This window comes from Equus caballus, chromosome 8 (assembly GCF_041296265.1).
Source record: "Equus caballus isolate H_3958 breed thoroughbred chromosome 8, TB-T2T, whole genome shotgun sequence".
Classification (NCBI taxonomy): domain Eukaryota; kingdom Metazoa; phylum Chordata; class Mammalia; order Perissodactyla; family Equidae; genus Equus; species Equus caballus.
In genome coordinates this window covers 41,845,570-41,872,443 of record NC_091691.1, presented here as the reverse complement: position 1 = coordinate 41,872,443, position 26,874 = coordinate 41,845,570, and the positions used below count along the sequence as shown (strand labels likewise).

At 42.6% G+C, this 26,874-nt stretch overlaps 1 long non-coding RNA gene across 2 annotated transcripts; it reads left to right on the top strand.

The window, feature by feature from the left end:
- The first annotated feature begins 1,190 nt into the window (after positions 1-1,190).
- On the top strand, positions 1,191-25,470 carry LOC138925370 (uncharacterized). Of its 2 annotated transcripts, none has more exons than XR_011441424.1 (3): positions 1,191-1,590; positions 24,632-24,777; positions 25,158-25,470. It is a non-coding gene; the product is annotated as an uncharacterized lncRNA (long non-coding RNA). The 2 variants fall into 2 exon arrangements; XR_011441425.1 differs by lacking the exon at positions 1,191-1,590 and adding an exon at positions 3,848-4,560 and having other exon boundaries at positions 25,158-25,468.
- Positions 25,471-26,874: the final 1,404 nt, after the last annotated feature.

Sequence of the window (26,874 nt, the reverse complement as noted above, 5' to 3'; positions counted from 1 at the left end):
CATATTCTGGGTCATGGTCAAAAAGGTTGAGAAGCACTGAATCAGACCGCATCGCTGTGAGTAATTCCCCCTCCACCAGCTAGTGACATTTCCTCTCCTATTTCTGTAGGAGGAAATATATAGTCTAATGATTCCCAACCTGAGATCCTTAAAAGAAATAATGGGGATATTACAAGCTATTTTTAGTAAAAATGATCACCACTTATTAAGCCTACCCTGGACAAGGGGTATATGGAGTATACCATCTCTATTTTCTAGATAAGCTAAGGTCACTCATACACACCTTTTAAATCCAGGTTCTTCCAACTCCAAAAAAGCTTCTTTTCCAATATACTACACTGCATCCCCCCTTCAAAAATTTATAAAGCTTACTGAAAATACTATAAGTGCCCACAGTAAGGCTGCCCAACCAAAAAGAAAAGAACAGCTTTGAGAATATTTTGTAACATTGGCTAATTCATGTGAAAAATCAAGTAATAAGAGGACATGTGTGAAATATTTGATAAATAATATAGCAAACAAAAATACAAGGTGGTCAGACAAGACGGTTTTGGTGTCTTTTCGTCAGATCTCCCAGCTCCAATAAGTCATCTCATCCCACAACAGGTCAGTTAGGGTTGGCCTAACCACGCCATCTGGAGCCCTCTTTCTGGAAATTTCCGTGCGCACAGGAGCCTTCGTGTCACCTCCTGCGTGTTCCTGTCCTGCTGCTGTTCTCTCCACTGGCGTTTCCTCTCCTGCCCCGTCTCCTTTCCATGCAAGTGCACAGCAGACTCCTTCCTTCTGCCTGAGCATCTGTGCCTCTCACTCTCAACACGGTCTTGGCAATTTATCAGGATTCACTTCTAGCAGAAAAACAAGCTGAGAGCCAAATTTATGGTCAATTTCTATATTAACTTCAGGCTCCATTTCATATCCTTATCTTTGTTTTTATTCGTATGTTTTCTCTCCTGCTTCAATTTTTGTGTCTCCTTGTATTGCAGTAAGCCATCTTAAATCCTTTCTGGAACAAGATAGGGACGGAGATAAATTTTTTTAACTTATAAAGAGAGGCGGTTTTGTGTTCCAGGTTTTCTGAGTCAGCACTGTCTTTCTTCCCGGTCTAACAGAGGCGTGCTGGAACGGTCTCCGCCGGAAGATTCCTGGCTCAGCTCGGCTTCTATAGTCATGGATCCGGTAGGAGCCTATTTTATTTCGACAACTCTGCATCTGTCTTCTTCCGGCCCCAGAAACAATTATGTCCAGGAATTGTTCAAGAATAGAATGGACTCTTTCAGCCTGAGAGCTAATGCTCACCTGATTGAGTCCCAAACAACCTCATTCTCAGGTTTTGTTCTCGTTTTTTTTTTGTTTAACAATGTACCTTTAAAAATGGACCAATGAGCTTCCTTCATCATATTTTTGTCCTCAGCTTCGAGCCAGAGGATATTTATCAAAGGAAGAAGGAACAGTACATTTAAAAAGGAAGAGTCCTAGGGCTGGCCTGGTGGCGCAGCGGTTAAGTTCGCAAGTTCTGCTTCTCGGCGGCCTGGCGTTCACTGGTTCAGCTCCCGGGTGCGGATATGGCACCGCTTGGCAAGTCATGCTGTGGTAGGTGTCCCCTGTATAAAGTAGAGGAAGATGGGCATGGATGTTAGCTCAGGGGCAGGCTTCCTCAGCAAAAAGAGGAGGATTGGCAGCAGTTAGCTCAGGGCTAATCCTCCCCTTCCCCCCAACCCCCGGCAAAAAAAAAGAGTCCTCAGGAGTAAAGTTCCTCAGAACTAATTGGAGACTCAGGGTCCTAAGTGGGGAAGGCTGGGCAGCCCTGTGAGCCTGCTGGAGAGGGGCCTTCCACACAAACCAGCCGAAGCTGCCCCGCTGGATTGCTGTTTCGCTCATGAAGACCTGAGCCAATCTAGTAAGTAACTGCTGTCTACTGAGTGCCTGCTATATGCTAGGAAAACGGTTTTAAATTTATATTTCTAAGCAGGAGACTTTTAAAAAATGAAATATTACACTGAATTTCGATATATAAATGGTAGGTGGAGCTGGCTGGACTAAAGTGAGGGAAATGGAGGGCGGATAGTGGGAAAGAGAAAGCATCTCCGTGATTGGACTATTTCATTCATTCATTCAACATGTACTCCCATTTGGAGATTCTTTTTCCAGAATCCTTTAGCAAACCTGAAGTGCCTTGTGTTCAGTTTCAACAAATCAATGTTCTCATACACGGAATGTGAAAGGACTTTGTAAAGGTCTTTCTCTGCCTTCCTGCTCTTGACCTGGGCCCATGAGGCCAGTTCAAGACTGTGGACAGTTACACATGTTATATACTGCACAAGGACATTACATTTAAAGGGGTAAATTTCACATGTATATATATCAGGACAGCTTTCTGGCAGATGGAAGTACGGGCTTGTACTAACAGGGTCTAGTGTATTATGACAATTTTCCCGACGAATAGAAATATAGTTCCTTGAGGAAGATGTGCCTTTTCCCACCAGCATAAGGGCGCTGTGCCACACCCAGTTGGTGCACCTCCCCAGATGTGCTTGTCCTGACTCCTGGGCCCCAGCTGCTTGCTCCAGGAACAGCCCCACTTGCCACACCTCCGCCGGATACTGCCGCCCGCCTCAGCCTCAGGCATGGCGGCCACCACATCCGCTGTGGTGGGCCTGAAGCCCTAGCTCCCCTGTGCGAGCAGATCCAGAGGCTCTGATCCCTGGGGGCTACCCAGAGAGGCCGGGTCTCTCACACCCGCACACGCACACGTTCGCGCGCGCGCACACACACGGGCAGGGGCCGTGAGGGGTTAATGGCCGGGGGAGTGCACCTGGACCAGTGAGGGTCAGGAGATGGGAAATTGCTCACTCATTTTCACACGCGCAGTGGCTAGCCCAGGAGCAATGGTCCCACACAGCCTCTCCAGAGTGACCTGTGCACACTGCTCTCTTCCTCGGGGGTCGGGGGGGGGGGGTGGGGGTGCGGGGGGGTGCGGGGGGAGGGCTGGCCACTTTGAATTGTACCTCCTTTTATTTGCTTTCCCTCCTTCCCTGCCTCAGGGTCCTTTCTCCTCCCCCCACGCCCTGGGCTGTTGTCTGGGGAACCTGGGCGGAAGCTGGCATGCTGGGCCAATCGCTTCCCTGGGCCGCTGCACTTACAAATACACATAGAAACACACATCAGATTCCAATGTGGGGAAAAGCAGTTTGGGTCTTTACGGAAGTGTTTTTGAGGCTATGTCAAGAGAAGAGAGTTTGCCCCACATACCACATGGAAAACCTCCTAAAACCCCAGTTTCGATCTACCTTTCCCCCAAAGTCCCCTGCCCTGCTCTGGCGGCTCATGTTTCCCTCTGATATCTCCGGACCCTCCACACCCTTCCCGGCAGCCTTCCCACCACTCAACTGCAGATCGATCACTTTCCTCTCCCTTCCCGGGCTCTCCCTTCATCGCACACGTTTCCCATTTAAATTACCCCTTCCCACGCACCTCCAGGAAAGGCTGGTGCACAACCAAACAAAGGGTCAGTCTCCTAGCAGGGAGACAGAGGGCTGTGATGGGTCAGAACTGTACCCCAGGTGTAAATCACCTAACGCTGTTCTCACTTTTGTTGTCCATCCACACCTTCTTACCACATTTGACCTTGAGACCAATGGCGTGTTTTGAAAAGAGGGCTGGCGAGGTGCAAGGGGGCAGTCCGTGGCCGTGCACACCCCGCTGGCGCAGCCTGGCCCTCTGGGCACAAGGGGCCCTTGCAGGGGCGGTTCTCTCCCTGCTGTCGGCCCTCCCAGCCCAGGTCTCGTCCCCTTCACACAGGACGTCTGGTGCCCTCCCCCATCCCACAGCTTCACCTGAAGCTCAAAGAGGAAGGAAGGGACTGGAGCATCTGGGGGACGTGAGGTGGTCTTCCGGCTTAAGGACAGACACGGCCCATGGCCAGAAGCAGCCTGTCCGAGTCACGCTGAGCTGGCCGTGACTCAGCGGCGGGCTGCCGGCGCCCTGGCGGCCACACTTGAAGCCTGCACCCGGGTAGATGTGTTCCTCAGCGCAGGGTTTCTCCGCTTCTCTGCAGAAGACAGGGCAGTCTCCGGGTAGGCTGCTCTCTTGAACAATAAGCAATCCTTTTCCTCCTAAAGTGGGGTTTCCCTCTGAGACAACCGTATGCTCCCGCCAAGAGGAGGTGGGCGCTGCCCCTGGGGTGCCCGGCGTGTCTCCGCCTGGGGCCAGCGGGGAGGGGAACAAGCTGCCACGGAGAGGGTTGCCAGCACAGCCGGCTGCACAAGTGAGCGGGTTGCACAAGTCAGCGGGCACTCTGTGTTTTTTCCCCAACTGCCTCCTCTTTTGGGTCCCCCCTGAGCCGGCAAATGGGCCTCAGTGCAATTTCTCCTGTGGGTTTGGTGAGTCAGGGCTGGCTCCCACGCAAACACCACGCAGCAGCCCGGTGACTGACGTGCTTCCAGGGACAAGAGGAGCCGTTCCCTCTCCCCCATCTCGGCGGGGCCCACAGCTCCCGAAGCCTCGCGGGTGCAGTTCACGTCAGTGAGAGAGAAGGCTCCACACGCCCCTTGTCTAGCAGAGGTGAGTGCACAACAAAGACCAAGACCCGGATCCTGTGGTGAACCCCGTGAGGCGGGGCGCAACCACGCCCAGCGGGAGGAGGCCCCCACTGGACCAGGACCGGCCGTTTAGTCACAGTGGGCCTCACCATTTCCTTAGTGAGAAGGAACTGAAGACAGGTTCCAGAGCTTGCTCTATTTGGAACGTGTGGTTCATTGCGTGTAAGTAAACTCATACGATCTGATTCCATGGAATTGATTCAGCCATTTTAGAAAAATTATGCTGTTGTTTACATAAAGGCTGCAGTTTGCAAAAATGTAAGTATCCCCCTCTAGGGATACCCGAAACTCACCGGGCCCTACCTTTTGAATAGTTTTTTATTAGTTTTAATTTTGAATAGAAAATACATTCATATATTCAGATAACAAATCCATATAAAATGATAGACAGTAAGAGTTCTCTCTTCCACCCTGTCCCAGTCCCCATTGCCCGTCTGCATAGATGGCCACTTTTACTATTTTCTTATGTATCCTCCCAGTGTTTCTTTATGCAAATAGAAACAAAAATAAATATATATATGCGGTAGTCAGAATAATGACCCCTAACGATGTCCATATCCTGATCCCCAGAACCTGTAAATATACTTCTTTACGTGGCAAAAGGGACTCTGCAGACGTGATTCGGTGAGGGATCTTGAGATGGGAAGATGGTCCTGTGTTATCCAGGTGGGCCCAGTGTCATCACAGGGGTCCTTATAGGAGGTGGGAGGGGCCAAGGACAGAGGAAAATAGAGAGGGATTGGGAGATGCTACACTGCTGACTTTGAAGATGGAGGAAGGGGCTACGAGCCAAGGAATGCAAGAGGCTTCTAGACGATAGAAAAGACAAGGAAGTGGGTCCCCCTCCACCCTCCAGAAGGAACCTGCCCCGCCTACCCATTTCAGACTTCTGAACTCCAGAGCTAGCAGAAGATAAATTTGAATCGTTTGACACTGATGCGGGGTCGATGAGCCGAGGAGTCGAAAGAAAGATTTCTTAGACTCTTAAGATCTGGCAGTAGTGCTCTTTTATTTGGAGAATAGAATAGCATGGGGACAGGACCCATGGGCAGTCAGAGCTTCTGCTGCTGCTGCTTCTGCTGCCCCCGCTGGCATGGGGACAGGACCCACGGGCAGTCAGAGCTCCTGCTGCTGCCCCGAGTTGAGGGTTAGGGCTAATTTTATAAGGCATGGGTACGTGAGTCATCTCTTCACAAGACAAAGGAAAGAACATGAAAAAAAAGTTAAAATGGTATCAGAGACAGGTGGGGTCTGGTCATTGGGTGATCCCATGACTTTTAGACAAGAATCAAATCAGATTAAGTAAAGGTCAGAAGCCACCACCCTAAATCAGTTACATGAGATTGCCAGACAGCAACCAACTTAAGTTCTTGCCTTCCCCATTAAGAGTTTCTAGGGATAAGGTCATCTCTCTTCTTCCTGGTACAGAAAGGGAGGCACCTTTTACAGATAGAGATTTACCTTACAAATGTAAATGTGTCCCAACAAGGGCAAGTTCCATTCCTCAGAGCCTCCTTCCCTGTCCCAGTTTATCAAAAGCAATCAGCCCCAAAACAATCCCGATGCCAAAGAGACATATCTTGGGGCGGCCAATTTCAGGTCCCTACAAGGTCATCCCCCTTCCTTCACAAATGCAAACGTCTCTCAAAAGGGCAAGCAAAATTCCAGTCCTCGGAGCCTGCTTCTCATCTGTAGTTTAAAAAATAACCAGCCTAAAATCCTCATCAGACACCACTAGGTTTGTGGTCATTTGTGACAGAAAGAACAGGAAACTAACACAACTTATCTTCACTATTGTCTTAAACAAAAACTAGTGCACCCTGGACAGGGCGTCCCAGGAGGCCTGGGCCGAAGGCTTTAATAGCTTCTGAAGTACAAACGCCACAAACTTGCAAGCAACACGTTAGCAAGTTTTAATATTTGAATCTCTTTTACTCTTGTTGAGTTATGTGAATTTTAAGTAATACATTTGATTTTAATTTTGTTTCAGTATCTCTGAGTGAAGATAGCAAATACTGACTGCAACAAAAGCATTAAATTAAAATTTATTATTCCAAATTCATGAAACTAAGTGAAGAAGAAATGTACACAATTTAGTTTTCAAATCATCCTTTTCTAAAGTTTATAGTGTTTGTACTTCTGACATTATTAAGGTTTAAAACTGCACTAAGACTTTTGGGGCACAGTGTTCCTTCTTCAGCATTTTGATTTTCGTCAGTCAGCAATATGTCCTAGACACCTCTCTGTGCCCAAACATCAGCACCTCCTAATTCCTCCTGCAGCTGCAGTGTCCTGCCGTGTCGGTGTGTTACTGAAACTGAAGTGGGCTCCCTCCTGGCGAGTTAAATCAGACTGTCCGCCAGAAGCAGTTGTCTCACCAAGTGAAGTATATTTGTGGCAAATAGGAGACCATGCAGAATCATTTCAAAAGTCATGGCGTCCTCGAACAAAGGGAAGCAGCGACATTTATTTTGCATGGGGAATGAATATGCATAAGGGAGAGGTGGGGATTCGATGGCACAGGCTCAGTTGTGTTACCGCACCAGGTTTGTTTTTGCCCGCCGCCCAGAAAGCCAAACAGCAAGACAACGAGATTGCAGCAGAGGGAGGGTTTAATCACAAGGCAGCCACGTGAGGAAGCGAGAGCAGGAGCCTCAAATCCGCTTCCCTGGAAACAGGGACTCAGGGATATCTGTGGGATGGGGGCAAGGTGGTCTGAAATGCGGAGAGAGGTGATTGGAGGTGAGGAGAGGTGAGGGAATTGATGATCTTCTCAAGCATTGTCAGACTTCATGCCTCTTCACAGGACGTGTGCTCACAAAATGGCGGTGTTAGCATGAGCTGAGGGTGGAGTTTTTAGCCTCTTGACAACAGAAGGTTGCCTATTGACATCCACAGGCCCAGTTGATGAGTTGGTGGTCTAAACCGGCCTGGAGTAGACAAGGGGTTCTAATTCCTGAAGAACAGCTCACACACCCGTTACCATTGTGACCCAGGCTCCAGGGAGATGTTGTCTATAGGAGCTTAGCGGGAGTCAGGTAGCATATTGCCCAAGCAGCATAGTTAAGGATGAGTGGGTTAAACAGCTAAAAGCTGTAATCAGTGATTGCAAAAAGGAAAAAAAACTTTAGTTCCTAGCTACTTAATTATCACTGGCTAACTCTCTGCTGGTTTCAGTTGGAAAACATGCTTCCACATACACTGCAGGTTACGGTAATAAGGCCTCAGCTCCTCCTGGAGGGATCTTAGCATTAAAAATAAGGCAAAGGTCATAGGCGTGGCTCACGTGGTGAGGCTGGGTCTGGTTCAGGGTGGTTGGTGATCGCATCTCATTAACATAACAAGAGGAAAGAAAACAATTTAAACAACAATTAAATGCTTCTGAACTCACCCTTGACTTCCTCAGGCAACTAGTCAGTGCCAAAATCCCTCTAGTGTTTATCCTGCTCCTCACAGGTTGAAGGTCCATCTTCTGTAACTGCTTCCTGCTGAGCAGGGGCATTGCATAGGGACCAGTAGAGAAGCAGAATTTACAGCTAGTCTCAAATAGGTTTGTGGGTCACCACAGGCAAAGCCCCGAGTTGTTCACAGCAACCACCTGTAATTTAATAGCCTCAGTGCATTTAGTACAATATGTTTAGTACATGGTTAGGATCTGGGCATACTTGTCTCCTCCCTCCAGATTCCACCAGCTCTTTTGTAGTCTAGATACTGGGTTGCCCATCCCTCTCTGATGGACCTAGTCTTGCTGCCCAGGAACGTGCAAACTTCTTGGAAGCACAGCGTACCTAAATGGTATAGGGTTGGTTAGGATCCAGGGCAGAGCCTGGGGTGGATAACCAGTCACTCAAAGGTTGACAGTGATGAGGATTATTTTGGGCTGGTTACTTTTAAAAACTGCAGACGGAAAGGAGGCTCTGAGGAGTAGAATTTACTTACCCTTTGTTAAGAGACATTTACATTGTAAAGGAACTCTCCATCTGTAAAGGTGTCTCCCTCTCTGTACCAGGAAGAAGGGGGGATGACCTTACCTCTAGAAATTCTTAATCAATGCCAAAGGCAAGGACTTAAATCTGCATTTTGTTTACTGTACTTGTGTGGTAATCTCCCATGATTGACTCCCCCTCCACCCCCAATATCCTCCTTTGTCTCTAGCTAAAAATAATATTTAAGGTGGTGGCTTCAGCCATTTACTTAATCCAGTTTGATTCTTATCTAAAAGTTATAGGACCACTCAATAACCAGACCCCACCTGCACTGATACCATTTTAACAACATTTTTTATGTAGTCTTTCCTTTGTCTTGTAAAGAGAGAACTCACATACCTATGCCTTAAATTTAGCCCTACCCTCGACCCATGTTTGCAGCAGCAGCTCTGACTGCCCATGGGTCCTGGCCCCATGCTCTTCCACACTATTCTCTGAATAAAAGAGCACTACTGCCAGACCTTGAGAGTCCAAGAAATCTTTCTTTCGACTCGTCAGCTCACCGACCCACATCAGCAGGTCGTTGGGATTTACTTATCTGTATAGTGTCACTGAAACAACAGTTTCAAATCAGAGAGTGGTTTGCAGGCAAATTTGGAGTTATCAGTTGTCTGTGATGATCTCTCGTGATGTTCAGGCGTGGGTGCCTTTTCTACTCTTGTGTGGTGGGTCCAAGGAGTGACTACTTCTAATTTTAGGGAAGAGTGAGTGGTTAAACACCAAGTGAGGCCCTAACCAAATAGGATTTAGCGGATCTTGGGGTTAACAGCTTTTCCAAGTTTTAAGACAGCATGAACACTCTTAAGTAGCCCCCAAGCTGTTGGTTTTGGGGCCCAAATCTTCCCTTGTTGGTTTATTGTCCAGCCCTTGACTATTGGGGACCACTGGTAACCCTGTGTAGTGGCTTCCCTTACTTCATCAGGGAAATATACTTGTGTAAATTCATAGAAGGATAGAGTGGGAATTAATGGTAATTGGAGAAGCTCTCCAGATATAGTGGCCCTGTTTGCAGCTGCATGTGCCAAGTTATTCTCTTTTGTGGCCTCTCATTCCCCACTTTGATGGCCTTTACAATGGACCACAGATACATCCTTGGGACCCTGTACCATTTTGAGCAGTTTAACGATCTCTGGCCCATGTTTAATTTCTTTATTGCTGCTGTTAAGAAGTCCTCTTTCTTTCCAAATGGCTCTGTGAGAGTGAATTACAGAGAAAGCATACTTTGTCTTTCTGTGTATATTGTTATTATATCTTCCATTAGCAAGTTTTTAAGCCTGTTGAAAGCTTGGTCACATAGCTCATCCCTGTCAAAGGGGTCCGTTTCTGGCCCCTGTAGTTTATCATAGAGAGGCTTAGCAATTAATCCAAAGTTAGGGATCCACATGCAGCAAAAGCCAGCCATCTCCAAGAATCCTCGTAGCTGCCTATGAGCTTTTGGTGAAGCAAATTGACATATTACCAATTTCCTCTCTAGGGAAAGGCTGCCTTGTCCTCTTGAAATAATGAACCCCAAATACTTTACAATCTCTTTAGATATTTGTGCCTTCCCTTTAGACACGTTATATCCCTTACTGGCTAAGAAGTTTAGATATTTAACTCAATTCTGACACTATCTACCTGGGGATAGAATCATGTCTCACAGGTGTGGGGGACTGGAAATGGCCACCCCAAGATATGTCTCTTTGGCATGAGGATTATTTTGGGCTGGTTACTTTTAAAAAGCTACAGACAGGAGAGAAATCCTGAGAAGCAGAAGTTACCCTTTGTTAATAGATATTTACATTTGTAAAGGAAATCTCCATCTGCAAAGGTGTCTCCCTCTCTGTACAGGAAGAAGGGGATGACCTTATCTCTAGAAACTCTTATTAATGCGGAAGGCAAGGACTTAAATCTGCATAATAACCTTACCCATGTTTACTCTGCTTTTCTGGTAATCTCCCATAACTGACTCCCCTCACCCCCAACATCCTCCTTTGTCTTTAGCTGAGGGTGGTATTTAAGGTGAGAGCTTCTGCCATTAGGCGAGTTGCTCAGTTTGCCTGAGCCTCTCCCATGTATACATGTTATAAAGGTTTGTTTAATTTTCTCCTGTTATCTGTCTCATGTGAATTTAATTCGTTCTCTGCCAGAAGGACCCAGAGCGGGTAGAGGAAATGTCTTCCCCTCCTACACAGATTAAGGATTCAGTCCCACAGGATTATCCTTCAGCTTCCAGTTTAGATGCCAATTGAAAGTCCAGGTTGTCACCTGTGCATCTGACCAACCAGCCACAGACAAGAGGTTACCACAATCCCCTCCTTTGGTTTGATTACTTTGATAGAGGGGCTCACAGGACTCAGGAAAACATTTTGCTTAGCCAGATGGAAGAGATGCATAAAGCAAAATACGTGGGGAAGGGACTGGAGCTCCCAGATCCTGTCTGGGTGTGCTGCTCTCTCCCAATCTCCACGTGTCCACCAACCCAGAAGCTCTCCGAACCCCATCCTTTTGGGTTTTAATGGCATAGTTTTTGGGTTTTATATAGGCATAGTTTATTAGATCACTGGATGTAGGCAATTGAACTCAATCTTCAGCCCCTCTCTCCACCTCCCCAAGGTGTGGGGAGGGAGATGGGGCTAAAGCTCCAACCCTCAAATCACACAATTGGTTTCCCTGGCAACCAGCCCCCACCCTTAGGGGCTTTCCAAAACTTACCTTTCTGACATAAATTCAGGTGGGGTTGAAAGGGGCTTGTTAGGAATAACACAAGACAAACCATTTCACCTTTATTGCTCTGGAGTTATTTCAGGAACTGAGGGCTAAAGTAATTATTATAACAAAAGATGCCCCTATGGCTCTTATATGGGACATTACAAGAGTTTTAGGAGCTCTGTGCCAGAAACAAATGAAGATACTTACTGTTATAACTCCAGGAGCGAGCATACAGCATTGACAGCACTAAGGTCTTGAACAAATCTATATTCCCCGGTTCTAAAAGACTATTGATTACAGGAAAGGTTCCTCTTTGTGGCTTCTGGTTCCAAGGGGTTTTGTTTTACCCTGGGGCCAGTGATCTACCCGCTTCAATTTTACCTTTATTGGCTTGGCACTGGCTGCTCATTCCACCTGTCCCTGTGACCATAATTCCGAGTTAGCTTGGGTTAAAACATTTAGGGGAATCTCTTCCTTCTCAAGTGCTGGTGTATCCTTTAAGAGGGCCATAAGCTCACCTCCCCAACTTTTGGGGACTTGGATCTCTATTTTATCTTGTTCCCAGCCTGTTGAGGCCCCTAACTTAGATAGCATGTCCCTCCCTAGAAGGAGAGTGGAACGGGGCATTTGGTACACACAGTAAGGAGTGCTTCAGCAGTTTTGATCCTATTTCACAGGTCCAGGGCTCCAGAAATCTTTGGGTGTCTCCTTTTCCTGAGACCTCTTTCAGTTCACACTTTCCTTCAGAAAGGTTTCCCTTTGGGATATTCAACACCGAGAGCATGGCTCCACTAAGGAACAAAGATTCAATCTGCTCTCCTCCTCCTGTCAAGGTCACCCAGGCCTCCTGGAGCCAACTGGGGAGCACCACAGCCCCATCACATCTCATCTGTAGTCAAGGGAAGCTGCCACAGCTCAGTCTTGTTCAATCCCTTCCCTCTCTAGGGACGGTTCAGACAATCCTGCCACCAATGCGCTTCCTGTAGGCAGTATGCACACCGATTAGCCTCAAACGTTGTTGGTGGTTTTCTGGTCCCTTGATGGGCACCAGGGTCACTCAACCATGGCATATTCCTTCTCTCGCTCTGGTTACCTTGAGTAGACTGGAGGGCCACAGCAAGCAGGGTGGCTTGCCTTTTCATCTTCTTGTCTTCCTTTTCATCCTCAGCTTCATCTTGGTCATGAAGCACCCTAAATGCAGCCTCTTGTAGTTGTGCAGGACTGATATCGAGACCTATAGCCAACTTTTGGAGTTTCCTATGGATGTCTGGAGAACTTTCATATACTGATGCCAGCCCTGATATCAGTTCCCCTACATTAAACGCAGCATATGTGAGGTTACAACTAAAGCACTCTTTTCCCTGCTTACTCCCTGGCTCCAGAATCCACCATCCACCAAAAGACAAACAACCAAGGTCGCCCACCTGCAATTCCCTGATCATCCTCCTCCCTGCAAGCAGTGTCCCAAGGCTGAATGCAGGCTGGTGGGGAAGCTCCAAGCAGCAAGGTCACTGACTCACCCCCACCCCATCTACAAGCAGCCACACTCCTCACAAACCTTTAAAAACCCTTCACCTCACCTCTTTTGGGGAGAGGAGATGAAATGAGACAAATTTGAGGCTCAATCTCGTCTCCTGGCTGATATCACCCACAACAAAAACCCTTTCATTGCCATAAGCCTGGCGTTCCAGTTTTTATTTGGCCCCTCTTGTGTGGTGGGTAAGGAACCTATGTTTGTAGGTGGTAACAATCTAGTGAGCCGGCCAGGAGGCTCTTGCCCATGGCTCTGTGGCCCCAGGCTGACTGGGACTTCCTGGAAAGCAGTCCAGCAGCTGCATAGGTGATCTGCCCTAGGGACTGTCCCCAGTACTTTCCATCTGACCTGGCACCGCTGACCCTAGGTATGTTTTCTTATGGCAAGAAAACAGGTTCTAGATTTGTTTGTAATGTTTATTTGTTTGTTCTTCGTTCTGATGAGTTGACAGACTCTGAAATAGGGTAAGTCACCTTGGAGACACCGTGAACTTCCTTCCCCTCCTCTGGGGTCCCTTCCATTCATGGAGGGGCCATCTGGGGTCCTTTTCTTCCACGGAGGGACCATCTGGGGTCCTTTCTGCTCTAGGAGGGTCCATCTGGGTGTGCATTCAGAGTGGGAACAGTTATAGGACTTTCTACCCTCAATCTGGGAACCAGTTCACTAGTGTCTGGCTTTTCTGTGTCTGGATATATGTGTCTGTCTGTGTGTATCGGAATGGGAAACATCCTGTCTGTCTGCAAGCAGAGCCCATTGGGGCTAATTCTGAGTAGATGGTCTAATTATAGTCATAAGCCAATGTCTAAAGAGGGATGATTTTCTTTTTTCCTTTTTTATTGAGTTCACAGTAGTTTATATCAATGTGAGACTTCAGTTGTACATTATTTCTTGACTGTCACCACATGAGTGCTCCCCTTCACCCCCTGTGCCCACCCCCCACTCCATTTCCCTTAATGACCACTGAACTGTTTTCTTTGCCCTTGTGCTTGTTCATATTCCACATATAAATGAAATCATCTGGTGTTTGTCTTTCTCAGTCTGGTTTATTTATTTATTTATTTATTTTTATTGAGTTTATGATAGTTTACAACCTTGTGAAATTTCAGTTGTACATTATTGTTTGTCAGTCATGTTGTAGATGCACCCCTTCACCCTTTGTGCCCACCCCCCACCCCACCTTTCCCCTGGTAGCCACTAATCTGTTCTCTTTGTGCACATGTTTAAATTCCTCATATGAGTGGAGTCATACAGAGATTGTCCTTCTCTATCTGGCTTATTTCACTTAACATAATTCCCTCAAGGTCCATCCATGTTGTTGCGAATGGGATGATTTTATCCTTTTTTATGACTGAGTAGTATTCCATTGTATATATATACCATATGTTCTTTATCCAATCATCAGTTGATGGGCACTTAGGTTGCTGCCACATCTTAGCTATTGTAAATAATGCTGCAATGAACATAGGGATGCATGGGACTTTTGGAATTGCTGATTTCAAGTTCTTTGGATAGATACCCAGTAGTGGGATGGCTGGGTAATATGGTATTTCTATTTTTAATTTTTTGAGAATTCTCCATACTGTGTTCCATAGTGGCTGCACAGTCTGGCTTATTTTGCTTAGTATAATACCCTCCAGATCCTTCCATGTTGTTGCAAATGGGATGAATTTGTCTTTTTTTCTGGCTGAGTAGTATTCTATTGTATATATATACCACATCTTCTTTATCCAATCATCAGTCAATGGGCACTTGGGCTGCTTCCATGTCTTGGCTATTGTGAATAATGCTGCAATGAACATAGGGGTGCATATGTAACTTTGGATTGTTGATTTCAAGTTGTTTGGGTGGATACCCAGCAGTGGAATAGCTGGGTCATATGGTAGTTCTCTTTTTAGTTTTTTGAGAAATCTCCATACTGTTTTCCATAGTGGCTGCACCAATTTGCATTCCCACAAGCAGTGGATGAGTGTTCCCTTTTCCCCACACCCTCTGCAACAATTGTTATTTTTAGTCTTAGTGATTATAGCCATTTTAACAGGTGTAAGGTGGTATCTTAGTGTAGTTCTGATTTGAATTTCTCTGATGATTAGTGATGTCGAACATCTTTTCATGTGGTTATTGGCCATCTGTATATCTTTGGGAAAACTTCTATTCATATAGTCTGCCTATTTTTTGATCAGCCTTTTTTTTTTTTATCATTGAGTTGTATGAGTTCCTTATATATTATGGACATTAACCCCTTGTCAGATATACAATTTGCAAATATTGTCTCCCAATTGGTCAGTTGTCTCTTTGTTTTAATTCTGGTTTCTTTTTCCTCGCAGAAGCTCTTTAGTCTCATGAACTCCCACTTGTTTGTTTTTTCTTTTGTTTCCCTTGTCTGAGAAGACATGGTATTCAAAAAGATCCTTTTTAGTTCGATGTCAAAGAGTGTACTACCTGTATCATCTTCCAGGAGTCTTATGGTTTTAGGACTTATCTTCAAGTCTTTGATCCATTTTGAGTTTATTTTTGTGTATGGCATGAGATAATGGTCTACCTTCATTCTATTGCATGTGGGTGTCCAGTTTTCCCAACACCATTTACTGAAGAGACTATCTTTTCTCCATTGTATGTTGTTGGCACCTTTGTTGAAGATTAGTTGTCCATACATATGTGGTTTTATTTCTGGGCTTTCAGTTCTGTTCCATTGATCTGTGTGCCTGTTTTTTTACCAGGACCATGCCGTTTTGATCACTATGGCTTTGTAGCACACTTTGAAGCCAGGGATTGTGATGCTTCCAGCTTTGTTCTTTTTTCTCAGGATTGCTTTAGCAATTCAAGGTCTTTGGTTGCCCCATACGAATTTTAGGATTCTTTGTTCTATTTCCATGAAGAATGTCATTGGAATTCTGATTGGGATTGCATTGAATCTGGAGATTGCTTTGGGTAGTATGAACATTTTAACTATGTTTATTCTAATCCATGAGCATCGAATCTCTTTCCATCTCTTTATGTCATTATCAATTTATTTCAGTAATGTCTTATAGTTTTAATTGTATGAGTCCTTCACCTCCTTGGTTACATTTATTCCTAGGTGCTTTATGTTTTTTGTTGTGGTTGTAAATAGAATTGTATTCTTGAGTTCTCCTTCTGTAAGTTTGTTATTAGAGTATAGAAAAGCAATTGATACTTGTAAGTTGATTTTGTACCCTGCAACTTTAATTAATTTTTGTACCCTGCAAAAATAATTGTTAATTATGTCTATTAGTTTTCTGATGGATTCTTTGGGGTTTTCTTTATATAAGATCATGTCATCTGCAAACAGCGAGAGTTTCACTTCTTCCCTCCCTATTTGGATTCCTTTTATCCCTTTCTCTTGCCTAATTGCTCTGGCCAAAACCTCCAGTACTATGTTGAATAAGAGTGGTGATAGTGGGCATCCTTGTCTTGTTCCTGTTCTCAGGGGGATGGTGTTCAGTTTTTTCCCACTGAGTATGATGTTGACTGTGGGTTTGTCATATATGGCCTTTATTATGTTGAGGTAGTTCCCTTCTATCCCCATTTTGTTAAGAGTTTTTATTGTAAATGGCTGTTGAATCTTGTCAAATGCTTTCTCTGCATCTATTGAGATGGTCATGTTGTTTTTATTCCTCAATTTGTTGATGTGGTGTATCCACATTGATTGATTTGCAGATGTTGGGCCATCCCTGTGTCCCTGGTGTAAATCCTACTTGATCATGATATATGATCCTTTTGATGTATTGCTGAATTCAGGTTGCCAAAATTTTGTTAAGGATTTTTGCATCTACGTTCATCAGTGATATTGGCCTGTAGTTCTCCTTTTTTGTGCTGTCCTTGTCAGGCTTTGATATCAGAGTGATGTTGACTTTGTAGAATGTGTTAGGAAGTGTTCCATCTTCCCTAATTTTTTGGAATAGCTTGAGAAAGATAGGTATTAAATCCTCTCTGAAACTTTGGTAGAATTCCCCAGGGAAGCTGTCTGTTCCTGGGGTTTTATTCTTTGGGATGATTTGATTACTGTTTCAATCTCTTTCCTTGTGATTGGTCTATTCAGATTATCTATTTCTTCTTGATTCAGCCTTAGGAGGTTGAAAGAGTCTAAGAATTTATCCATTTCCTCTAGGTTATCCATTTTGTTGGCATATAGTTTTTTGTAGTATTCTCTTATAATCCATTGTATTTTGTGGTGTCCTCTTTCATTTGCAATTTTGTTTATTTGAGCTTTCTCTCTTTTTTCTTTGTCAGTCTGGCTAGAGGTTTGTCAATTTTATTTATCTTCTCAAGGAACCAGCCCTTTGTTTCATTGATCCTTTCTACTGCCTTTTTTGTTTCAATAGTGTTTATTTCTGCTCTGATTTTTATTATTTCTCTCCTTCTGCTGACTTTGGGCTTTGTTTGTTCTTCTTTTTCTAATTCCGTTAGGTATAATTTGAGATTGCTTATTTGGAATTTTTCTTGTTTGTCAAGGTGTGCCTGAATTGCGATGAATTTCCCTCTTAATACAGCTTTTGCTGCATTCCATGTGAGTTGGTATTTTATGTTTTCATTTTCATTTGTCTCCAGATATTTTTTGATTTCTCCTTTATTTTCTTCAATGATCCATTGTTTGTTCAATAGCTTGTTGTTTAGTCTCCACATCTGTCCCTTTCTCAGCTTTTTTCTTGTAATCAATTTCTAGCTTTATATCATTGTGATCAGGAAAGATACTGTTATTATATCAATTTTCTTAAATTTATTGAGGGTTGATTTGTTTCCCAACATATGGTCTACCCTTGAGAATGTTCTGTGCGTACTTGAGTAGAATGTATGTTTCCTGATCTTTTTGGATGGAGGGTTCTATATATGTCTATTAAGTCCAACTGGTCTAGCTTTTCATTTAATTCCACTGTTTCCTTGTTGATTTTCTGTCTGGATGATCTATCCATTGATGTGAGTGGGGTGTTGAGGTCCTCTACTATTATTGTGTTATTATTAATATTTTTTTTTAGGTTTGTTAATACTTGCTTTATGAACTTTGGTGCTCCTGTGTTCAGTGCCTAGATATTTATAAGTGCTATTTCTTGATGGAGGGTCCCTTTGATCATTATGTACTGCCCCTCTTTGTCTGTCTACCTGTCTTATCTTAAAGTCTACTTTGTCTGATATAACTATTGTGACACCTGCTTTCTTTTATTTGCCATTAGCTTGGAGTATCATCTTCCATCCCTTCACTCTGAGCCTGTGTTTGTCATTGGAGCTAAGATGTGTTTCCTGGAGGCAGCATATTGTTGGGTCTTATTCTTTAATCCATCTCTTCACTCTGTCTTTTTATTGGAGAATTCAATCCATTTATGTTTAGGGTGATTATTGATGTATGGGGGCTTAATGCTGCCATTTTGTCACTTGTTTTCTGGTTCTCCTGCATTTCCTTTGTTTCTCGTCCTGTGTGTTTTTGTCTACCCATTGAATTATGTAGTTTTTTATGATGTGTTTCTTTTTTTTCTCCTTATTTATTATTTGTGTCTCTGTTCTGCTTTTTTGTATAATGGTTACCATGAGGTTTGTATGCAGAATCTCGTGTAGAAGATAGTCCATTTTCTGATGACTTCTTATTTCCTTAGTCTAAACCAAACCAGTTCCTTTCCTCCTCCCCTCCTAAGTTGTTTTCCTCACATCTATTCCATCTTGTGTTGTGAGTTTGTGGTTAAAACGACAAGATTATCTTTGTTTTTGGTGTTTTCCTTCCCTTCGTCTTTAATGCTATACTTGAGTATTTGCTGTCCTGTCCTGATTCTGTCTACCTGTTCATCTCCTTACTCCATGCTTTGTGACCCCTTTCTCCCTTTTTTTCACGTATTAGGGCCTTCTTGAGGATTTCTTGTAGGAGGGGTCTCGTGGCTATGAACTCCCTTAGCATTTGTTTGGGAAAGTTTTTATTTCTACATCATATCTCAAGGATATTTTTGCTGGATAGAGTATTCTTGGCTGAAGATTTTTTTCTCTTAAGATTTGAATATGTCATTCCATTCTCTCCCAGCTTGTAAGATTTCTGACAAGAAATCCACTGAAAGCCTGATAGGGGTTCCTTTGTAGGTTATTTTCTTCTGCCTTGCTGTCCTTAGTATTCTTTCTTTGTCATTCATTTTTGCCAGTTTTACTACTATATGCCTTGCAGTAGGTCTTTTTACATCGACATAGCTAGGAGATCTGGAATCCTCTTCCACACACGTTTCACTCTCTTTCCCTAGGTTTAAGATGTTCTCTGGTATTATTTCTTTGAATATGCTTTCTGCTCCATTCTCCTTCTCTTCTCTTTCTTGAACACTTATAATTCTTATGTTGCATTTCCAAATTGAGTTGGATATTTCTTGGAGACTTTCTTCATTTATTTTTATTCTTAGTTGTCTCTCCTTCTCTGTCTGGAGTATTTCAACATGTCTATCTTCGATTATGCTGATTCGCTCCCCTATGATGTCTACTTGAGCATTTAGGGAATTTGTATTTTGTTTTATCTCTTCCATTGTGTCTGTCATCTCTAATATTTCTGATTAATTCTTCTTTATAGTTTGAATCTCTTTTGTGAAGTAGCTTCTGAACTTGTTGAATTGTTTCTCTACATTTTATTTCACCTCATTGAGTTTTTTGATGAAAGCTATTTTGAATTCATTATCATTTACATATTTTTGTGTCCTCAGGACTGAATTCTGAGTACTTGTCATTTTCTCTCTGGTCTGGAGATTTGATATAATTTTTGATATTGCTAGAGGAGATGACTCAGATCTTATGCATCCTGATATTATTTGGTTGCAGTTACTGCCTATCACCACTGAGTGGGGGTCAAGAACTGTGTATGCTGCACCCTCTGCCTTTAGCCAAGATTCTAGGCTGTGGAGCAGGCACAGAGCAGGTGGGGGGAGGTGTGCTTTCTTTTGTATGCACTCTGGGCTTCCTCAGTCTGCTCTCACTATCTGCTCTCCTGGGGTGGGTTGGCTTGATGATGTCACCCCCAACGAAAGCTTTCCACCCAGTAGAGGTCTTCCTTGTAGGCTGCAGAGCTCCTTGGGGGTCCTTGAAGTTCCCAGGAACAAACCTCCCTTCCCCCACTCCTTCCCTCACGGATCCTCCGTAGTCATGGATTGCAGTCTTTAGGGGAGGGAATGAAGGTCTCTCTTACCCCATTCCAGCTCCCCCAAGTGGGGCTCCAGCATCTCTGCCCTGTGTCATATGGCTGCATGTCTCTCCAACGCTTTTGTGTTGTGTTAGGATGTCCTCTGTTGGAGTGTGGATGCCCCTTCTTGTTTCACGTTGGAGGGGAGAGAATCTCAGGAAAGTTCTCTCTGCAGTGATGCTGACTTCACTCTGGATGATTTTCTCCTGTATCACTGCATGGCCACCATGTTCTTTAAACTCCAGAGAGAAAATAGCCAAACAATGGATCCTTAAGGTGGAAAATTTTTAGAGAGCTCTAGTCATAAACAGCTGTTTTATTGGTACTTATGGAAAGACCAAATTAAAAGGAAAATAGAATGACTAGTATTAAAAACTTAAACTTGGGGTCTCAGCTTCTTCTAGTGGTTTTACAGATGCTAATGAAAACAGCAAATTAACAAAGAGAAATCAGAAAAGGAAGAGTCACAGGACTCATCCGAATAGGATGAAAATCTTTAGTCATTAAAAAGGAAAATGGGATAAATAGAACAGACATAAATAAAGTTAAAACAAAGCTTTTATTAAAACACTGCCTAAGGTTGGATAGGCTAAAGGGACCCCCCTATTTGCCCTCCAACATAAAAGGACATCAGACAAACCTGTTCTATTCACCCCAGTTTGAAAAAAATTTAAAAGGTCAAGAGACTGAAATCACCGTGAGAAAGCTGACCAACAATTGTTTGGGGCAATAGTTAGGCTGCATGGATTAACAAGACTATAAAAATTAAAGTGTTTAATCTAATATTATGTGAAGAGTTTATGGCAACTTTTCCTGAATATTTTTTTTGGAATAGATGTTATGTCTAGCTCAGAATGCTTTCCCTACACAACATTGTAGTACTGAAACTTGTTAATGGAATACTAATATGTTATATTTAAATGTATAAGAGTTGGTAAAGGTTAAGATAAAGTTTTGTAAAATTGGTACATTTAAATGGGCTTTATATAAAATAATTACATCTCTTTTGCCCAATTGTATTATAGATTATGTTGTGGGGATAAACATGCCTCACTAGGGGACATTTCCTCTGCCTGATATTTTAAGAGCATATAAATCAACCCTCAGACAATGTTAATTAAACATGCTAAAGTACATCTCACTTTAATATGGACAAAATGGGGCAATTTCAGTTTACCCAAACTGATGTATGCAATTGGAAAAAGCCAGCTACAACAATGGGAAGCCTGTTTTAATCTTTTGAGGCTTCTAAATGAAATCAGAAATACTTTACTGCCTCTTTAAGAGAAAATAATTAAATAATTAAACAAACCAGCAGCAGAAGCCAAATCTGCTGCTTCTCTCTCTTCTTTCACTGAGATTTGCCACTTCAACTCCTCCAAAATTCCTGATCTAAAATTAAGCAAGTAAAAATAAATAAACTTTTGAGACAATTTGGGATTGTAACAGCCATTCTGGGGAACCTCTGTTTAGAATGAGTCCAACTTAGATGTCACTCTTAAAAGAGAGGATTCAAAATCTCTCATAATGGAATGCAGTCTTTGATTAATATACAGAAATTTCTACAAGACACAGTTATTTAACACGATATAAAATGATCTTTGGTAAGTAAAAGGCTATTTAAGTTTACTGGTTTGATTTAAAATAGACATGTCCCCAGAGTTATCAGCACTGGCCGTGATGCAGACATACAGCCTGGGTTTCCTGGTTGAATGAGCTCATGTTATCTCTGTTACAAAATTTATCAGCAACACTAATAACTTAGTATAACAGCTGATTTTGGTTAATGTCTCGTGAGGTTTTTATAGATGGACTAAATATAATTGTTGAGAACAGGTAAACTAAATAAATGTAAAAGGATAAATATTTTTTAAAAACTTTTTAACAATAATTATGTGTTATAATGTATGTACTTAAAACAACTTAAGATGATGTTAACTGCTTTGATGTCACATGAAGTTTTTAAGAGTAATCAAAACATAATTGTTAAAACTGGATAAGACTTCTTAAGTACAATAATTATGTTTTATGGTCTATGCACTTAAAAAACATCTTCCAAATTCTTTTTGGAAACAAACCTTAAAGCTTTACTAAGTTAAGTTAAATAATAACAGTTTATTGGGTACCTAGATCATTTCCACATAAGATGAAATATTCAAAGTTGATTACTAGGCATAGATTTGTCTCCCTTTGGTTTCGTGTCTCAAAGAAACTAAAGGGTGCTTAGGTTTATTGATAAACATGTTTTATGTATGGTGAGGAATTTTCTGTAAGAAAACATATATTTATAAAAGGTCTGTGTACAAGAAAAGTAAAATGTATGTTTTCAGTAAAAGGTATAAAAAATAAATGTACTTTTACTTGTTGGACTTTAAAAAAAGATAAATTTGTCCTAAAGTACTAAAAGAAAACCTGGGAGAAATCCTACATATAAAAAAGTAAGTGACAAAAGTTTTATAAAAGTAAAACACTGAGGAGTTTTATGCCTGGTCAGGTTGTCTAAGATTAAAGTAAATCCAATTAAGTAAATAAGTTTTAAATGTCAAAAGTAAACTGGTACAAAATTAAATCTTGGTCTTCTCTTTCTTAAAAAGATAGCTTTCATAAACTTTTAGTCTGCTCATAGTAAAAAAAGATTATAAAATGTTTCTTTTTTGAGTTGTCTACCAGAAGGATAGGGATGTTATGTTTTGTCAAAATAAATTTCCTATATTCTTTTTTTTTTTAAGATTTTATTTTTTCCTTTTTCTCCCCAAAGCTCCCCGGTACATAGTTGCATATTCTTTGTTGTGGGTCCTTCTAGTTGTGGCATGTGGGACGCTGTCTCAGCGTGGTTTGATGAGCAGTGCCATGTCCGCGCCCTGGATTCGAACCAACAAAACACTGGGCTGCCTGCAACGGAGCGCGTGAACTTAACCACTCAGCCGTGGGGCCCGCCCCCCTATATTCTTTTTATCAGGTCCTTAATCACAGATGCTAAGGTTTTTCTTACAACTATTTGATTCTCTGCATTCACCTAAAGTTCTTTAACTGTCACCATGATTAAAGGGATAATTAAACATTGCTCCATGGGGACCTATAATATTATATGGGCAAATGTTATTGATATAAATGTTTAAAAATTGTGTAAATTTCCTGAAATTCTGATTGTCAGCCATGATTCTGGTTATTATCTCAAGGTGTTATATCTCACAAGAATGGTAAAGTGTCTTTGTTAATTGCCACTTTAAAATATTTTATTATCTACAGATGGTTGTTTTACTCTGATATCTTTGCAAATGAAACATATTTTCAGAGAAATTCATGGAAAGGACTCTGGCGCTTACTCTAGAGTACGGGTTTCTGATAAACTTCCAGATCATAAAACTACACTGGGAAAAAAGTTACAGAACTCTAACAGAAAAACTGATGATCTCATAAAACTGCTGACAGAAGATTAAGATCAAGAACCAATTACATGAGACTGAATAAACTGATAGGGGTGATTATAATTTTTGTGACTTCTTCTTTAAAATATTGCTGACATTTTCAATTGTTTTGTGTTTTGTTTTCTCAGATTTAAGGAAATCTTTTCCTCTTTTCTCTTATGCTAACTATGACTTATAGCAATTTAATAAATTATACATTTGTAAACAGAATTAAGACATTTATCTTTTTCTCCCTGTCTGATCCCTCCAGAATTTAAAAACTCCTGATGAGTAAATATTCTTATTTTCATGGCTATATAGTTGTTTGCATAAGTTCAACAAGAGTCTGTTTTTCTTATAACAAGACACAATTGGAAACACTGGTTATAATACCAAGGGTTTGACTGGAATATCATATTTGAAAAAAACATACAGGCTCAGATATGATCAGACAGCTTTTGAGGAAAAAAGGTTGACTTTCTGGAATAAAGCCACTTGGAAATATTGGCCTGGTACCTTGCTTATGGGTTGTCAGCAACCTAGTAAGGTTGAGTAAAGAATGTCACTCCCTCTGGGAGGTGCCAAGAACCCCAGGACATTTTGGGGACTTCAGAAGAGAGGAATTCACCCAAATCTGTAGGTGTTGCGAGTGATATCTTCTATTTTTTTATTTTTTGAGGAAGATTAACCCTGAGCTAACTGCTGCCAGTCCTCCTCTTTTTGCTGAGGACCCCAGCTGCCAAAGCGGAACATGTGAACTTAACTGCTGCACCACCAGGCCAGCCCCTGCAAGCGAAATTTGATGACAAGTTCTTGCTCTGGCTTTCCTGGTCTTGAGAGGCCCCTAAAGTTCAATCTGAGATTCCTTATAAAATGTTCCAGCAAGGCAGGTTTAAAAGAGCCTATATGATTTGTTGTTTGTCTTGCTGTACTTATGTAAATAAGTGGGCCAGGCTTATTAAAACTAGACTTATTTTGTAAACCAGTGGGTCTTAATTTGGCTATCTTTGGTAAAAATGAGTGTGATTTTAGAGAGAAAAGTTGTGTTTCAATAAAAACTATAATACACATTTATAATTATTGGATTTTGGTTTTGTCAATTGTCTCTGAGGTTTTTGTTTTATATCTGTAAACTGAACTAGATCCTGAATTCTTCTCATCTCCTGAAATATGTGAAATAATAAACCTGCAAACTAATGTATTCCATTTTTTCCACCATTTTCACTTGAAATCATTAAAAACTGAATCTGCACTTTTTCCTGAAGGCTTACAAACTGGAGCTGTACAACTTGATATAAACTCAAGAGAGATTCATGTCTGCTGCCATGTAAGCCACTCAAAAAAGCTACCTGAGTGCCTGATGACACCATCAGAAGCATTCAAACTGCAAAAGATGCTTTGACCTTGACGTGTAAGTATCTTGACTGACTGCTCCCTGGGCTCAGGAACTGATTTACAATTTGCTCCAACCATTAACCTTGTTTTTTCTTTTTGTTTCTCTAAAAATGCTTCTTATTAAATACGTTTACTTACTTATATGATACAGGCCTAACTTTGGGAGCCCACCTATATCGTCACCTTATTATAAGGCTGCTTCAGTGAGATGAAACAACCTACACCTCAATTCAGCAGGAAGTAGCTAGATTGGTTGTCACCCCAAATCCCCCAAGATTGAGAAATGAATATAAATTTAGGGGGAATTGATGCTGGCCCTGATATCAGTTCGCCTACATTAAACCCAGCATATATGGGGTTAAAACCAGAGCACTCTTTTCTCTTCTTACTCCCCAGCTCCCTGGCTCCAGAATCCACTATCCACCATGGTGACAAACAGCCAAGGTTGCCCACCTGCAATTCCCTTATCATCCTCCTTGCTGCAAGCAGTGTCCCAAGGCTGAACGCAAGCTGTTGGGGAAGCTCTGACCAGCAAGGCCATTGACTCCCCTCCTCCCCCCCATCTACAAGCAGCCACATTCCTCACAAACCTTTAAAACCCTTCACCTCCCATCTGTTGGAGAGACAAGATGAAATGAGACAAATTTGAGGGCTCATTCTCATCTTCTGGTTGATATCACCCAAAATAAAAACACTTTCCTTGCCATAAGCCTGGTGTTCCAGTTTTTATTTTGCTCGTCTTGGGTGGCGGGTAAGGAACCTATGTTTGCAGGTGGTAACAGTATGAAATAGGTATTAAGAACCACTGTACTGCCCTGGGCCTTGGGGTCCCAATTCATACATCTCCTGAGGCAGTCCTTCTGCCTCTGGAAAAAAGCAGAGGGGTTTTCCTCAGCATCTTGTTGGACCTCTCTTAATTTAGACAGTTAATGGGTGGCTGGCTTACTATTTTCGTGGCTTTCAAAGGCAGAGCTGAAAATATCCTAGCTTTTCTTGATCATCAGGATGATACTGAGCAATGGGCTCACTCTGCTCGCCGTGATCTGAGCCTATTAATTACGGGTTAGAGATCGAGAAAGGAAATTTTAATTCAATTAGCCAGTATAATTGGTAAGATGGCAGACTAATATCTCAAAAAAGAAACATTTTCTAGGGTTACAGAATCCTGAGGCCGTTATATAGGAAACACGGGCAGTGAGGAGGGGTCCGGGGATGTTGATCTCTAGGCATGATGAGCTCCAGGCATCACATTGTTCCATTTTTCTGTCAGCTGTGATGGATAGCTTATCAGTGTGTTTCCTGCCTGAGATCAGCCTGTTCCTAGAGAGAGAAACTCATAGAACAAAGTTTTAATTTATCAAGGTATGGGGGAGTACATATATAAGCAGAGGCCATAAATCAGGAGAACACATGAATTCTTTAGAGTATGTGCAGAGCAGTGAGTAGTCACACAGAGGAGGGACTGGGGCCATTTAGCATAACAAGATGGCCTCACTTATGCTCATTTACAAGCATCTTTGGGATTCCATGCTGGATCAGTCCCTGGCACACCTGTTCGGTCCTGGGTCATCTTCCTTATCTGTGGATGTCCGGTCCTGGGTCATCTTCCTTATCTGCTTGTTCTCTAGCTTTTAACAGAACAGATGACTTTCCCTTGGCAGTGAGGAGTGTAGTTAACAGGCTTGAATATCTGCCCAGGTTGGATCATGAGTGGAGAAGATTCCCTTGGTCAGCTTTATGAACTCCTCTGGGTCAGCACTCAACCCTTTAGTGTGTGCCTTTGACTTATACAGATCAGAGGTGGGAAAAGGGACATGCACATTAATGTGTCCCCTGTCCATCAGGCACCTCTCTTAGGGGCTACATCCCAGGTGTGTAACTGGTTCCTAATCTAGTTGTACTATCTGGAAGAGGAGGGTGAAGCGTCTTTGGTTGTTGCAGAGTCCAATTCCCTGTAGAGGGATTGCTCAGGGGTTTGGGGGGTGGGGGACAGTAAGCAGTTTGACCCCATTACAGCCTCTGGCTTAAGGAGGGGTGAGGTAGGGGAATAAGGTGGAGGTCTCAGGGCTCGCTAGCTGGTCTAATGGTGGGGCCAAAGCTGGGGTATGTGAGT